General features: G+C 43.2%; 1 pseudogene; it reads left to right on the top strand.

Moving 5' to 3' along the window:
- Positions 1–4,732: 4,732 nt before the first annotated feature.
- On the top strand, positions 4,733–5,963 carry LOC101828758 (annotated as a pseudogene).
- Positions 5,964–16,324: the final 10,361 nt, after the last annotated feature.

The raw sequence follows: 16,324 nt of genomic DNA, 5'->3' as shown, positions 1-16,324 counted from the left end.
TTTCTTCTATTTCTTTAAGGGTTTTTCCATCTCCTCTTTGAGGGTCTCTGTCATCTTCATAAAATAATTTTTAAGGTCCATCTCTTCTGCTTCATCTGTGTTGGGCTTTTTAGGTCTTGCTGGTGAGGAGTCTCTAGATTCTGGTGGTGTCATATTGGTCTATTGCTGAATATGTTCTTATACTGTCATCTTCCCATCCCATCTTCAAGTGGGTGCAGCTGGGGTCTCTCTGTCTCCTCTGGTCTCCCGGTGGTGTATGTGGGCCAAGACTTTAATGTCCACAACTCTAGATGGTCTAGTTTCTCCTGGTATTTTCCTCACTCAAGCAGAGTGTGGTGGGCAGGAGTTGGGGCCCAAGCAGAGCCCACACTCACCTGAAACAGAGTGCAGTAGTGGGGGATGGGGGGGCTCAATGCAAGGAGCAGGCCCAGGAAGATCCAAGGAGGGGTGATGGGCAGGAGTTGGGGCCCCAACAGAGTCCATACTCACCTCAAGCAGATCGCAGCAGGCAGAAGGGGAGCCAAGAGTGGGTTTTGACTCTTAGGTCTTTTATATAATGTTTTTGAAGCTGTTATAAACAAAATGGTTTTTCTGACTCAGTATTGTTTTTAAATTAAGGTGAAGGTGTATGACAGTTTTGTATTTACAGTTGAATTTAGATCACATTTTACTTAATTTTTCACTAGATTTCTTGTTTAAATTTTTTCCAAATAATTGACATTACAGATTAATGGCCACACTCTCTGGATTATAAGTAGTTTATTCATAATGGAGTTGGCTAGTTGCTTCACAAAGAACATGTGTTCTTGTTCCTGATGAAGTCAAATTGATTCATGTTTTCTTTTAAGAAATCCTTGCCTAATAAGGGTACAGCTCAGTGGCACAGCAGGCACAAAGTCTGGGAATGATCTCCAGCACTGTGTAGACCAGACACAAGGACTATAATTTACCGCACTCAGGACTTGAAAGCAGGGGGATCAGAAATTCAAGGTCATCCTCTATCATGTGCAAGGTGGCTGCATCTTGGGCTACATGAGACCTCACCTCAAAAAAAAAAAAAAACCTCCTGAGTCTTTTCCTAACCCAAGGTCAAGGTCACACAGCCTGTCCCTCATGAGTTTTATTTGAATATTTTCATAGTTTTATAGCATACATTAGATTTATGATGCATTTAAAAGAATTTTTTGCATGATGGAAATATAAATCAAAGTTTAGTTTTTAGTTGTATCTATCCAATGATTCTTGTACCTTAAAAATGTTCTTTTTAAAATACCAAATGATCTTTATATTTTACTGAAAATCAGTTAACCTTGTATATGTGGTGTTATTGTTGGACTTCATTTTGTTCTACTGATATCTCTCTCTCTACATATATATGTATATATATGCATATCAGATTCTACTGTTTTTATTTTGAAATTTATCATTATTTTTACTATCTTAATAAAACAGGAGCTGAGAAGATTGCTCAGTAGTTGTCACAAAGCATAGGGACTAGGTTCAGATCCCCAGAATGCTCATGAATATTGGGTGGATATAGCATCCAGCCTGCAATTCCAGTGCTCAGAGGCAGAGATGGTATCCCTGGATCAAGCCGATGAGCCAGAGTAAGTGTATTGGTCAGCTCTGGCTTCAGTAGAGAGACCCTGCCTCACTGGGTAAGGGAGAGAAGAATCAAGAAAGACACTTGCCATGCCTCCACAAGGACTGGAACACTGGTGCAAGTATGCCCCAGACGCACTTGCCCTCAGGAACACAAGCTGCATATACACATGTATGTACATCATACCCATAAACACAAGGAAAAAGAAGATACAAGACTCCTAAAGATACCCTCAGTCAAACTATATAGAACGCTTACTACCAGGGAAATCTAATTTGTCTTATTGGGAATTGTTTTCAAATTCCAATCAACATTTAGTATCCATCTACAAAAGCTCCTAAAAGCTCAGTGGGGCGTGTGTGTGTGTGTGTGTGTGTGTGTGTGTGTGTGTGTGTGTGTGTGTAAGGAAACAAATCCATGCAAGTTAAAGGAAAACACTATATAATATAAATCAGTACTAATAGTGACTGCATATTAGTACTGAGAATTATTTTTCTTCTATTACCTCGTTATTTGATGACTGAACTGAACATTGAAACTATTTCATCATAAAAGTCAATGGGTTAAAGTTTTTCTTAGTCTCCCTATATTTAAAATGAGAGAAGATCTCATTCCCCACAGGGTGAGACAGGAAGCAGAGGGCAGGGCGGGTCATTGGGCTGTCGGTCCTCATCCGCCTCCTTGTTTGAGACAGGGTCTTTGACTGTTTACTGCTGTGTACACAGAGACTCTCCTGTCTCAGCTTACCTCTGGGTTCGGCAACACCCCTGCGGACCGGCACTACTACATCTGGCTTTTATAAGGATTCTGGAGATTTGAACTAATGTCATCTCAAGCACAACATGACTATTGGAAGTAAAAAGTTTTCTGTCCCCAAAAAGAGGTTTCTCCACCCACGCAGTAAGACAGATCAAGTCAAATTGAAAAAGTAAAACAGATTTATTTGAGCAAAGCAACTCCCAGGTAGATTCTCCAGTCCGAGGGACTGAGGCTGGAGGTACACGCCCAAACTAAATCAGGGGGCTTGTAGGTGAGGGGTGATGACATTGGCAGCCACAAGCTGGGTTTATGCCCAAGTATGGTCAAAAGCTGAAAGCTTTAGGTGGGGACTTGGACTGCTGAAAACTTCAGGGGAGGAAGCTTCAGTGGCTTCCAAGATTCAGAACTGGGCTTTTTGGTTCCTTCCCTTTGCTGGGAGGGTCTCTGAGTGGGCAGGGTTTGGAGAGACAGGAATGGGGCTTCTCAGCCCTTTCATAAGATTCAAGAGGGAGCTGGAGGTTCCAACAGAACAGGAAGGACATGGTCAGCTCACACAATCCATCACAAATCTCACAATGAGGCTGAAAACAAGTGGAGTGCTGCAGAAGGACCCTGGGCCACACAGCGGTACACACAGGGTTAGTTGGCTGTTCAAACACATCTGCTCACCTGAGACATCTCTCTAATTCTGGACCACTAGCAGAGGTCATAGTGTGTCTATAGACAATTGAAGGCAGTATTTCAAGGCCTTAGTTCTGAAAAGAGAAAAGATGTTCTGGGAACAGATCTGTAATAGTTAGTTTGTGTTGCTGTGAAAACCAGGTAAGGGGGGTGGGGAATTGCTGACTTTGGCTCACAATTTTATGCTTGCTATGCTCCATGCATTTAGGAAGAACTACAGGGTGGCAGAAGCATGTAATGGGGGAAGCACTGTTCACCCCATGGCAGAAAAGAAGCAGAGAAGAAAATAAAAGGAGTCTTGGTGAAATATAGCCCCAAAGACATAGTCCCATGTCTACTTCTTTAACACCAATTTCCAATAGCGCTTTTGTAGTATTATTAAATTGGGCATTAGCCCTTTCATTAGATTCGAGCCCGAGTGACTTAATTGTCTCCACAAATGACCTCACAGACTCCTCTAACTGCTTAGGCATTCCGTCATCAAATTGTCAGTCATACTCTGACTCCAGCAGGAGGTCAGAGTCCATCTCCTGTACAGCCTTGTCAGCAGAAAGATTTCCCTAACTCAGAAAAGCATTCAAATACTGAGACATACACAGAAGGCTTTCTGAGATAGGTATTAGAACGTAAACTAGTCACAAAATGTTATAGTCACCCATAGGTGTTTTAAGAATTTGAAAAGATCTAGGCTATAGCTACGGGTGCATTATGTGTAGTCTAGATATCAGCTACCTGAATACTTCTGTCTTATAAGATGGTTTAGATATTTAGCATACAACTATCCTGCCCTTGCAAATAAAATTCAGCTGGGTCCTCCTTCCGCTTGCTCTTATAAACCCAGGGCTTTTTTAATCCTTGCCCTCACCCGGCACCTCTAGAGATTGGCGATCTGCATGGCAAGTAGCAGTTCATCTTACCATTTCTACCTCTGGTTAGTGGTTCCCTCTAAATTCCTGGTCTCTGTTTTGCCCCTATCCTTGTGTATAGTTCATTTCAAAGTGTGTCCTCATTCTAGAGACAAGGTATTTAAAGATGCCAAAGGCCAAATTCCTTGTCCATGGCAAGATCTCAAAGTAAGCTCAAGCCTTGGAACTTAGTGGTACAAAGAGGAAATATTTTGAGGAAAACCAGACAGTTGGAAATGCCCTGGGGCTGGGGGTGGGGAAGTTGGAGTGAAGCTACTGGTTACTTGCTGAACACCCACCTGGGACTCTTCCGAACTCACCACTGGTGGTCCTGACCCAGGTGGTCTGATGCGATTTTTCATTCCGGTGATGTGAGATAGAGACACATGCTGTGGTCTGGGTATATATGAGTGCCATGCAGTCATGACTCTCACAGTTGGCCCCTGTTGCTGGCTTTGTTGAATGACATTTCGGAACATTTGAAAGGTGGGGCCCAGCTGGAGGAAGTAGGTCACTTGGGGGTGACCCTTGGCTACTTCCCATCTTGTGCTTTGCTTTCTCGCCCATCACGATGTCACCTGGACTGCCTGCCATACCATCTCTGCTGCGATGGACTCAATCTATAATAAGCCAAAATAGGTTTTTCTTCCTGTGAGTTCCTCCTGTCAGACATTTAGTCACAATGATGTCTAAGTAACCAATGAATGACCTCTGGAATATTCTTTAATTTAAAAATTAAATTGGCTTTCCAGTCGCAAGCTGCTGATGACCATCTTGGGTCTCTATGATACTTACCCGGAGCCTCTTGCTTGGCAGTTGTGTCTGCGCTGCTGTTGCTCGCTGTGGGTTCTCGACCCAGGTCATGGGGGCCCCTGGCCTAGTGGGCCATGAGCCGCACCCCGATTGGACCCTGATCCCGACTGGAAGCAGGAGGAGCGGGGCGCTCCAGGAGGTGGAGAGGTACCGGCTCCTTAGCGGGGTCCCTCAGCCTGAAGTTAGGTCCCCTGCCCCCAAGCTCCGGGGGTCCTGCAGAGGAGCTACTTTCTTCTCACCTGTTGTCGGGGGCTCAGGGGCAAGTGGTCAGCTCCCCTTAGGACCCCAGGTCTAAACGGGTGATAAAACAGGCTAGTGACATAGTGTTGTAGGTGTTAGATTTCTGGGGCAGTGTACAGAAAGTGCTTTAATCTGGCAGACATGGTTGGGCTGCCTTTGTGGGCAAATAAGAGGACTGGGCTCTCCATGATTTAGTCCGAGACTCTTTAAACATTATCTTGCTTTCACGCATGTCTTCTGTCATTGGTTCTTTCCCCCCAATATTCTGAGACGACAGAAAAAAGCAATGAGATTCCAGAAAATTCGAAGGTAAATGGAGGCTCCAGGTACTCCACCCAGAACACGCGGGAGCCTTAGAGAAGATGCGTTATTTACGTAAGGAATTTGCAGAGTCCTGGTCAGTTCCCAGGTTGGCAGAAGGCTTTGATGTCAGCACTGATGTTATCAGAAGGGTTTAAAAAAGTAAGTTTGTACCCACTTTGGAGCAGAAACTGAAGCAGGATCAGAAGGTCTTGAAAAAAGCTGGGTTTACCGGAGTGGTTTCTGGAGATACTGTGTAGCCCCCCGGTGCAGGCTGTTCTGTGTCCGACCTGCTGCTGCTGCCAGGAGGTGAAGAGTCATCTAAAAGCCAGAATCAGAGCACAGCGTTGAAAGTGCTAGGGTCAGACACTCACAGCACAGCTGCACAGAGGAGACAGGAAGAAAGGACTAAAAGAATCCAAGGTTTGGAAGAAAGCTCAGCGCCTACCACTGCAGCCGTGGATCATCAGAGAGAGCTTCAGAAACACACCACCAGTGAGTGATTCTAAAGCCACCCCAAGAGCTGACAGGGATAGGTTGCTAGGTGCTGAGAATCTCGAAGAGTTGAAGGCTGGGGAGCCAAGTAACCAGATAGCAGCAAAGTAGTACAGAGGGGCCGTGAGTTCTTTGACAGCAATAGGAGCTTCCTCTACAGAATTTGATTCTGGGCCTGGCTTCTCAAGACACCGTGACACAGCAGGACAAATAGATTTGAAGTTGCCAGCGTTTTTTTGCATATGATCGGCTGCTTTGGAAGAATCCAGGCTAGGATGTGGATGGAGGAGCTACTTGGCTAGAGTCAGATTTCTGGAGTAAGCCCCATTGGACCCCTGTGGATCTAAATCTTATTCATCCTTGTTGCTTGGCCTCTCTGTGGAGAACAAGTGTTACATGTCATGTGTCATCAATTTCTGTGTTACTGTGTTGGGAGGAAATGGAAAGCTTGCCTCCTAACTGTTCTTGAATGGTTTAATCAGTTGGTTTCCTTATGTGCAAAGTAAAGTAAAATGTAGTAAAAAAATAAAATTAAAATTAAATTAACTTATTTGTATATGTATATGAGTGGCCACATGTCAAGTGGAGGTCAGAGGATAACTTTCAGTTCTGTTCCCACCGTGTGGATCTTAGGATTGAGCTCATCAGGATTGGGGCAAATGCCTTACCCTCTGAGCACCATGGGTCTAATTCTCTGAAATTTTAAGAGACTTTGTCCCATTTCAAATCACCCTATTATCAAATAAGCCTCACTGTCGCACCACGCCTTGGAGAGTTTATATATATAATCCTTAAAATTATTTCAGTGCATTTAGAAACATATATCTACACAAACAAACACGAACTATGGCTTGGGCTATGCTAATATTTCATAAAACTGCTTTCAGTTTATTTCTGTTATCTGCAGAGGACACTCCAAGCCTGTGTGACACTCCCGCATTAGGTTCTATCCTTACCTGAGGAGCTATCATCTGTGGATGGCCACTGAAGCTGGAGGAGAGTCACTTTTCTTTGGGGGCTTAGCCACTAGTAGGATGTTCCAGTAGATGATGCCACACACAAGTACATACTGGCAGCACTAACTAGGCTCAGTGAGTTATGAAAAGAAGAAAAGGAGGAGAAGGAGGGAGGAGAAGAGGAAGAGAAAGGAAAAAGAGGAGAAAAGCATACATTTTGGAAGGGGACATATGTAGGAAAGGAGAGCGTTGGACGGGAATGATAAAATGCATATTGGGTGCACGTGTGAAATTCTCAAGGAGTAAATGAAAGTATGTTCTTAATAAATTAAATTCTGACTGAGTATTTGACTCTTCTGAGCACACAAAAAATCATATTTTCATTTTATAGTCATCAATGCTGAAAATAGTTTTATATGGATAACAGAGCACAAAATTATAGAAGAATATTTAGGGTCATTTTAGAAATTATTGGAAATTGTGTCTTAATCCCAAGGCAAAATTCATTCAACAGTGTTTGTGTGCGTGCGTGCGTGCGTGTGCGTGTGTGTGTGTGCGTGTGTGTGTGTGTGTGTGTGTGTGTGTGTGTGTGTGTACTTAGTTAGGGCTGCTTCCGAAAGCTTGGGTGAGGGGTTATTTATGGAGCATAGACAATTTACCAGTGGCTCCACTGCTGAAGAGAACATCCCTTCCTCCCTTGGCTTCTATTATGGTATGTGTATCCTCAGGGAAGGTGGCACCTTGTGATCTACTCCCACATCCTGAGCACTGCCTTTTTGAAACAAGGTTCACTGTGTATCCGAAGCCCACTGCCTCGTGGGATTACAAAAGCTTTTCTAGCTACAACCAAGTCTTTCTTATGCTTAGTTTTCTGTTTGCTTATTTTATTTCTGGCTTTTGAGATAGTTTCACTGTGAAGCTCCAGCTGGCCTGGAACTTGCCCCAACCCAGAGTAGTTGGCCTTGAACTCCCAGTAGCCCTCCTGCCCTTCCTCCAGAGCTGGAATTACAGGCAGGTGTAACCACATCCTCTTGATCATGTTCAATATTTAGAACTGGAATTTCACTCTAAACTCTTTTCAAATATGCTTAAACTTTGTTTCAAGTTTTTTGTGTTATCTCCAAGGTAACTGCTCTCCTGCCACTCCTATTCCCCCAACCTTCCAACCATCTGCACAAAAGTTTCACTCAATCCAAATTTTATGTATGCATTTGAGTTTGGATGTTTGGGAGAGAACTTCTGCTTTCCTTCTCTCTAGATTGATTTAAAAATTAATTCACGAATTTTACATATCCCTCCTTCTGAAAAACATAATATGTCTACATGTGTCTCTGGTCAAATGAAAACTGTTTCTCCAAAACTGGAAAAAAATGACTTTCTAAGAAATGAGATTAAAATTATTTGCACTGCCAAATTTCTACCAGACTTTAGTTACATTATTTCCTGTGTTATTCTAGTTTCACAAACATATAAGTTTGCATAATGGAACATCCCATAACTGCATGCAACCTTTTCCTGTTACTTCTGAATGATTTATTTCAGTTGAGAATTTATAATGTGTGTGGTACAGGGTCATATAATTACAGAACTGGGGTACAACCTGCACACTCCAGAATGCTCAAATTCTGACACATAGTGTTGGTTAAGTAGGATCCGCACAATGTCACAAGCACAGACTTTCTGTCGGATACAGATGGGTTCAGGTCTTTGACAGATTTTGGACATTTTAAATAGTACTTAAGTTTTCTGTGCTCCAGTTTTCATCACAGCAATGAACAAATGATAAGAACTGCCTGGCAGAGTGGTTTGAGGCCTAAATGTAATCACAAACTGTAAAACATATGCACAATTTAAGTGTTCAAACTATCTGCCCCCAATATACATGTTACCATGAGTTTTTCTAACTATATCTAATATTTTCTAGTAGGCTTATACTAGTCATTTTCTAAATGATTATGTAAATTATAAAATACATATAAACTTCCAACTGTGACACAACAATTTTAGAACACCCATGCTTCAGATAGGTCTTGAATGATATCCTTTCTACTTTACTTTTTATCATAAATCTCTTACATCCAATGAGGATGAAATGCAGTTAGTACAGCACAAGGAGGCAGAAATTAGGAGCACTGAACCTAAGAGAAGCTACTTAGAATACACACACACACACACACACACACACACACACACACACACACGAGAGAGAGAGAGAGAGAGAGAGAGAGACAGAGAGAGAGACAGAGAGAGACAAATACACACACAGATATACAGACACACACACACAGACACATACACAGATATACACACACATAGAGACACACACACACAACCTCACAGACACAGAGATACCCACACACCCCTGACAAGCTAATAGTGTACAGTCCTTCGATATTACCTAATTTGATTAAAGCATACTGCTAATGGAATATAGATGTGCAGATTTCGTAGTTTCTCTAAGAATGACAACACCCTCGTGTTGTGTCTTTCTTGTAGTTAGGAAGGAAACTTGTGGAGAGGATGGGCAGTGAATCCATACCCACACTGTAGCTGCATTAACAACAAAAGCCCTTCAAGTAACTTCCAGCCAGCAGCATCATATTCCTTTATACAGGATGGTGCAGAACAGTCATTTCTAAAAGTTCAAATCCTGAAATCAATGCCTTGTAGCCTCAGAAATACAGAGAAATGAAATGTGAGAATGCAAATTGTTCTGGTTTTCTGTTTTAGAACAACCAACAAACGAGAAATGACTTTTTTTTATGTTATCCTTAGTTTACATTACAGTTCCTACTGCAGGCAAAAATATGAGTGTGGCCAATAATTGGAGTTAAATCGTACTCTGTGGTGCTGAATATGTAGTTTCTTTCTTTAGAACTCATTTTAGCCAGACATTGCTGGCGCACGCCTTTAATCCCAGCACTGGGGAGGCAGAGGCAGGAGGATCTCTATGAGTTTGAGGCCAGCCTGGGCTACAGAGTGAGTTCCAGGACAGCCTCCAAAACAATACAGAGAAACCCTGTCTCAAAAAACAAACAAACAAAAACTAACTCATTTTAATTGTAATTATTTCAAAGAAGACCTCCCCTGTATTTCATGTTAGGGACTAAGGGCTCCATGCTCAGTGGTAGCAAGGGAGGTGTTGCTGAAGGCAGAGCCCAGGCAATGAAGAGGCACTGAATGAGAGGTCGGAAAAGGCCCAAATGAACTCTGAAGAGGGGTCTGAGGTGCGTGTCAGTGGTAGAATACTTGCCTAGTATGTTCAAGGCTCGGAGATTAATCCTCAACCCTGCAAAAAGAAAGAATAAAAATCATGACCAAAAAGAATGTTCTATTGTTAATAGAACCTAGGAAGAGGGATTTCAGTTGAGGAATTTCCCAGATCATATTGGACTGTGGCCATATTTATGAGATTGTCTTGATTGATGAAAGACAAGGGAAAGTCCAGCCCATTATGGGTAGCAGCAGATGGGTCTGGGCTGTATGAAAGAGCTAACTGAGCAAGCCGAGAGAGAACCATGCTTTGTCTGTGGCCTTGCTTTGAGCTCCTGTGTTGAGATCTTGCCCTGACTTCTTTCAGTGATGGATTGTGATCTGGAAGTGTGAGCGGAAATAAACACACATCTTAAAAACACTAAATCAGAAAACATAACATACAAACAGAAGACAAGTACGAATACAAGGTGAGCCGAGAGCTGGTGGCCCATGCCTTTAATCCCAGCACTTGGGAAATAGAAGCAGGTAGAATAGATCTCTGTGAGTTTGAGGCCAGCCTGGTCTACCAAATGAGTTCCAGGACAAGCTCCAAAGCTACAGAGAAACTCTGTCTCCAGAAATGAGACACAGAGAGACAGAGAGACAGAGAGAGACAGAGAATACAAGATGAAAAACATGCGCAAAGCAACATGCAAACCAAAATAATAAACAAAAAAATCTTCAAAAATATCTTTGAGTTAGCTTAGGGCCTACCCTTACATGAGATTAAAGTGTAACTTGAGGCCATGAAACTATATAAACTGACAGGGATGTCTGTTGAGGGCTGGTTCCCTTGTATACAGTAGCTCGAAGCAGTCCCTCTTAAAGAGATTTCCCCTATTAATCTCTAGGCATTCTGAGTGGTTTTTCACTGGGGAGGCCCTTTAATTCCATAACAAGCTGGAGACCAGGTCTCTTCAACTCACGAAACTTCTGCAGATGCTTCCTATCTGACATGAGACAATAGACAAGCATGGTGAGCAGGAGAGATTTCAGCAGAAACACGATGTCTTATGACAGATTTTCCTGGGGAGACACAATGCACCCGAGAAAGGAATCCCATAACAAACCACGGTAATGACTGCATCAATGTCCGATCTGGTGAGCCAGTGTGTTTTTATTGGTGCTGCGGACAGGAGTGTTTGAGAAGAGTTACTTCCAAGGAGCAGGATGACTCTAAATCCCCTGCACTCCAAAAGAACCATGTCAACATGGGTGACCCAGCTTGTAGGCAACTGGACAATGACTCCAGCTTGTAGGGCAGCTGGATAGTATAAGAATTGTTCCAATGCAGCTCCTGTTGCTCAGGGTCTCCTCTCGCACAGTTTATAAGGCCAGGGAGGGGTCCTCGTGAGTCTTCCAAATTTCTACTGTCTCCGATATGTAACCTTTTGTTTACCCCTGGAGTGTCCTCTCTCCTGGAGGGAGTGCTTCAACTCAGAGGAACCTGCCATGTAACAGACAGTGGCAGAACAAAGTAGGGTTCTGACAGCGGGGTCAACAGCTCATGGTCGGGAATGTGAGAATGAGGGAGAGGCAAGAAGAGAGGATGGCTCCTGTCAATCATTCCAGCTGTCTGGTACCATGTCAGCAACTAACTGACAGGAAGTTCTAGGGAGGAGCCAGGTGAAGAAGAGTTTATAAGGAGGGGCAAGAAAAAACATGAGGACTTCTTGGGAGACTCGAGGAGATGAGGTAGGTGAGCTGCTTGCTATTCAGCCTCCCTGAGAAGCAGGATTCTACCTCAACCTTTGAATCTTGAGTTCTTTAATGGAACAGAGATTTAGGCAAGTTTCCTTAGGAGTTTTGAAAGAGTCAGTGCCTAGGCTGCTGGTACCACAGGAGCTGCAGTTGCTGGGTAGCCATAGCATAAAAGGCCAAACGACAACAACAACAACAAAAAAGAAAGAAAAAACAAAACACAAACTTGTCTTCTATGTCCCTCCATGATGTATGGTGCTACAACAGGCCCAAAACAGCAAAGTCATGCAACCATGGACTGTAACTTAAGAAGCCATGAGTCAGAGAAAACACTTCTTAATTGTAAGTTGCCTATCATAACTATTTTGTCACAGTGATGGTATGCATTAATACAGTGTTCCCCTCTGTACCTGTGTGGGTGACCATTCTCATTGGAAAGTTTGAGGCCTGCATCATGGTATCACTTGTAAGAATATGGCCCCCCCAAGGCCTTGCCCCTGCCTCAGTTCATTGATTTCTTTATTCCAACTTACACTTTCTAAATCTTTGATTTTTTTCCTCCTCAATTTATTAGACTTCTGGTTGGTCTTTGTATCTGAGTTGACTTGAATCAGTGTTTTCAGTAGCTCTGTCAACTTCCCATGTGCAGCTATTCATCCAGGAAATGTTGAAATAGTGCCAAACTCTGCTGGGGGGAGTTGGCTAGTTTCATTGATAAAGCTGGGAAGCCATCTGTTGTGGTCTGAATCTGAAATCTCTCCTGTTGGTTCATGTATTTGAACTCTTGGTTCCCAGATGGTGCTGCCCTGTTAAAGGTTGTGGAACTTTAGGAGGTCAAGCCTCCCTGGAGGAAGTGAGTCACTGGGAGGCAGAACATGAGTTTTTATTTCCTGGCCTCACTTTCTGTCCATTTTCTCTTTCCGGTTCTACTGAAGTGTGAGAAAGCAACTAGCGCTCACTCCCACCATCACAGAACAGCCTGCCCTCATAATAGACAACTTTGTCTCAAACTGTGAGCTCAAGTTCATCTCCCTTCTCTTGCAAGCCCTTTCTGCCTTAAGTGCCTAATGCCAGGTATTTGATCACAGTAACAAGAGAAATACCAATACAAAAACTCCAGAAAAAGTTGCATGTGCTTCCAGGGCATTGTTCCTTCATTTATGACAACTCCAGTCAGATCAGCAAAGATGAAACTACCATTCACAGACTATGCTTGAAGTGGCAGAGATAGTCCAAACTATGCTTCCCCACAGGAAAGGTCTTTTGGATTTTTAAGAGAGTTGGCTGGTGACATGAGTTTGGCAAGTCTAGAAATATACGTTACCAAACTCAGTGTTGGATGGGATCCTCACAAGATATCTGGTCACATCATTTCCTGCTGCTCTTGCAGAGAACCTAAGTTCATTTCCCAGCACCCTCATCAGGCATCTCATAACTGCCCGTAACTCCAGTTCCAAGGGATTGGCTCCCTCTTATAGTCTGAGAGCACCTACATGCCCATATGCATACACACAGTGGTACACATGCACACAGACATACATATAAATAAGGTGACTACCTTAAATGCCATCCTAGAGCCTTCATCCAGTAGCTGATGGAAGCAGAAGCAGACACCCACAACTAAGCACTGAGCCGAACTCCTGGAGTCCAATTGCAGACAGGGAGGAGTGATAAGGAAAAGGATCAAGACCATGCTGGGAAAACCCACAGAAACAGCTGACCTGAGCAAGGGAGAGCTCATGGACCCCAGTCTGACATCTGAGGAACCAGTATAGGATTGACCCAGTCCCCCTGAATGTGGGTGTCAGTTAGGAGGCCTGGGCAGTCTATAGGGCCTCTGGCAGTGAAACCAGTATTTATGCCTGGTGCATGAATGGATGTTGGGAGCCCATTCTTCATGGAGGGATACTCTCAGCCCAGATACACAAGGGAGGAGAGCCTAGGCCTTGCCCCAAATGATGTGACAGACTTTGATGATCCTCCATGGAAGGCTTTGCCCTCCCTCGGGAGTGGATAGGAGGTTGCTGGGGGGCGTGGCAGGATGGGAGGGAGAGGGAACTGGGATTGATATGTAAAATAAGATTGTTTCTAAATTAAATAAAAATTTATATAAAATAAATAAATAAAATACTTTTTAAATGTTAAAGTTTGTACTTGTCACATCTAGAGATTCACAGCTGCAAATTCTAATATCCTCGTCAACTGAAAATGTTTCTGCTGACTGTTTTTCTCTAAGGGTTTTATATATATATATATATATATATATATATATATATATATATATTTGTTTCTTCTTATTTATGGCAATTTTTACTTCTTATGTCTTGTGCATAAGATACTTGGGAATCTCGGCCGGGCGGTGGTGGTGCACGCCTTTAATCCCAGCACTCGGGAGGCAGAGGCAGGCGGATCTCTGTGAGTTCGAGGCCGGGCTGGACCGACAGCCTCCAAAACAATACAGAGCAACCCTGTCTCGTAAAACCAAAAAAAAAAAAAAGATATTTGGGAATCTCTAATATTCCTTGAAGAGAGATGACGCTGGTTCTGAGCAGCAAAATTGTGACTGATCAACTCCAGCGTGTGTGTGTGTGTGTGTGTGTGTGTGTGTGTAGTTTCCTTTATGTCTAGAAATAATCCATTAGTTCTGAGATAGAGGATTTTTTTCTTTCTTGAAAGCCATGGCCTTTCTGACTTTTTAAAAGGAACCCTGAAGTATTTACCAAGTCCCTTTAACTTGCAGGTTTCAAACTCACTAATTTTGCCTTCTCTCTCATGGGCAAGAGCTGCATCTGCTCCCCGATCAGCCTTTTGATTTTTCCAGCTATTAATCTATTCAGTGCATGCATGTATTCGTTGTATGTGTGTATTCAATGTATGCATGTTCCAGCTACTATGTATTCAATGTTTAAAACACAGAAGATCATTTAAGAGTGTACATTCAGGTTTCAGGACACTCTCCTCTGTGGTCTCCTCCATTGCAAAATTATTGCCATCAATATCCAGCCACTCAAATGTCTCCATATTTCATCCTCAGTAAAACTAGCTTACCACAGTAAAATTAGGGCTTCCTTCTTTAGTTCCTGCCACTCAGGGGCAGGGAGCAGCATTAGGGCAGAAGCCACACACATGCAGCTTTCATGTAAAACTTACCTGGTTTTTTATGTTCCTCCACAGTCTCTGCTTCAATTCCTGCCTCCAGGTTTCTGCCTTGAGTTCCTGCCCTGCCCTCCCTTCATGGTGAACCTTAGCCTAGAGGATGTAATAAGCCCTCTCCTCCTCAAACGCCTTGTGGTCATGGTTCTTATCACAGCAATAGAATGCAAACTAGAACACCTCTATCATATGAATGGAGTACGAGAGGTTTGAGACAATAAGAAAAGCATTCATGAGTCTCAGCACAGAACAACGCTGCAAGCAAGGACAACATCTTTGCTTATTGGCTGTAGACAGAAGCTTACGTTGCTTTCATCAGTTCAAAGAGACAAAAGCATTTTCTGATTCACCAGGACAGGGATAGAGGAACCCCATGTTAAATGCCATTGGTTTCCTCTCATTTTCTAAGGGGTTATTATCTAAACTATTTTTTTTTTGGTCATGGAACTCTTCCAGCCACCCTTGTTCGGTTTAATACAGCCAGTGCATACACACACACTAATGTCAGTGCACAATGGCAGTCAGTGTGTTCTGTTACAAGGCTGTTTGGACATCAAACTTCTACTTGGTTCTTGACTTGAAAATTTGTGTTCTAAACATGTCCCTAGATGATCTATGATTCACCCCCTTTGGCAAAAATAGAAACCTCAGTGGAACAGGGATAGATCAAACAGCCCCTGTAAAACAAGTGATCAAGTGAACAAGTCAAAATTCAGATGAAGCCATCCACTTGCCTCTTCAAAATATCATTGAATTGAAAAATAGCTTCAGTTATCTGTTTACCCCAGTCTTCCTATTAATCTGATTATGGAAGGCACAGTTTTTCTTTTGTCATGTCAGGGACTGAACCCCAAGGCCTTTGCACATACTAGACAAGGGTTGTACCCATGAGCTCTATCTATGACCTGAAGAAGTTCCTTGCCAAGCTGAAGACTGTGCTGGCCTGCCTGATTTTCTTTGCCAGATAAATAAGAAGAAAGACAAGCACTTTTCTCTTATTGATCTAAAGCAGCTTCCCACAGTTTGGTTACAACCTTTTTTTAAACCTCTATGGAAAGTTGAAATCAAACCTGAGAGACCTTAAGACTGCCCAGTCTGGGCTGCCATGAGCTATTTTTATTCCCGGCTTAAAGCCATCTGGTTTCCCTTTGATGGTTCATGTCAGTAATTTTCAGCCCTGCTGGTCACATGGTCCCCTTTCCCAAGCCAAGACTGGTGACCTGGGGAGGAATGTGCTTGGACCCTCAAGGCATCCTTGACCTCTTCATCTCCTGCTGGCCATAGATACTGTTGATTGGCACATTGTTGATCCCTGGGGCTAAGTCCTGGGCTTAGTAGCCACCAGAACTTAACTTTCTTCTGTATCTGATGCCAAAGCTTCTCCTCCTAGGGATCTGAGAAAACTTCAGCTGAGCAGACAGAGCCTGGGACTGGCAGACCCTTGGGTAAACCTGGTATTGATC

Source organism: Mesocricetus auratus, unplaced genomic scaffold, assembly GCF_017639785.1.
Source record: "Mesocricetus auratus isolate SY011 unplaced genomic scaffold, BCM_Maur_2.0 Super-Scaffold_100013, whole genome shotgun sequence".
NCBI classification, from domain to species: Eukaryota; Metazoa; Chordata; class Mammalia; order Rodentia; family Cricetidae; genus Mesocricetus; species Mesocricetus auratus.
This window is presented reverse-complemented; position numbering and strand designations above follow the sequence as displayed.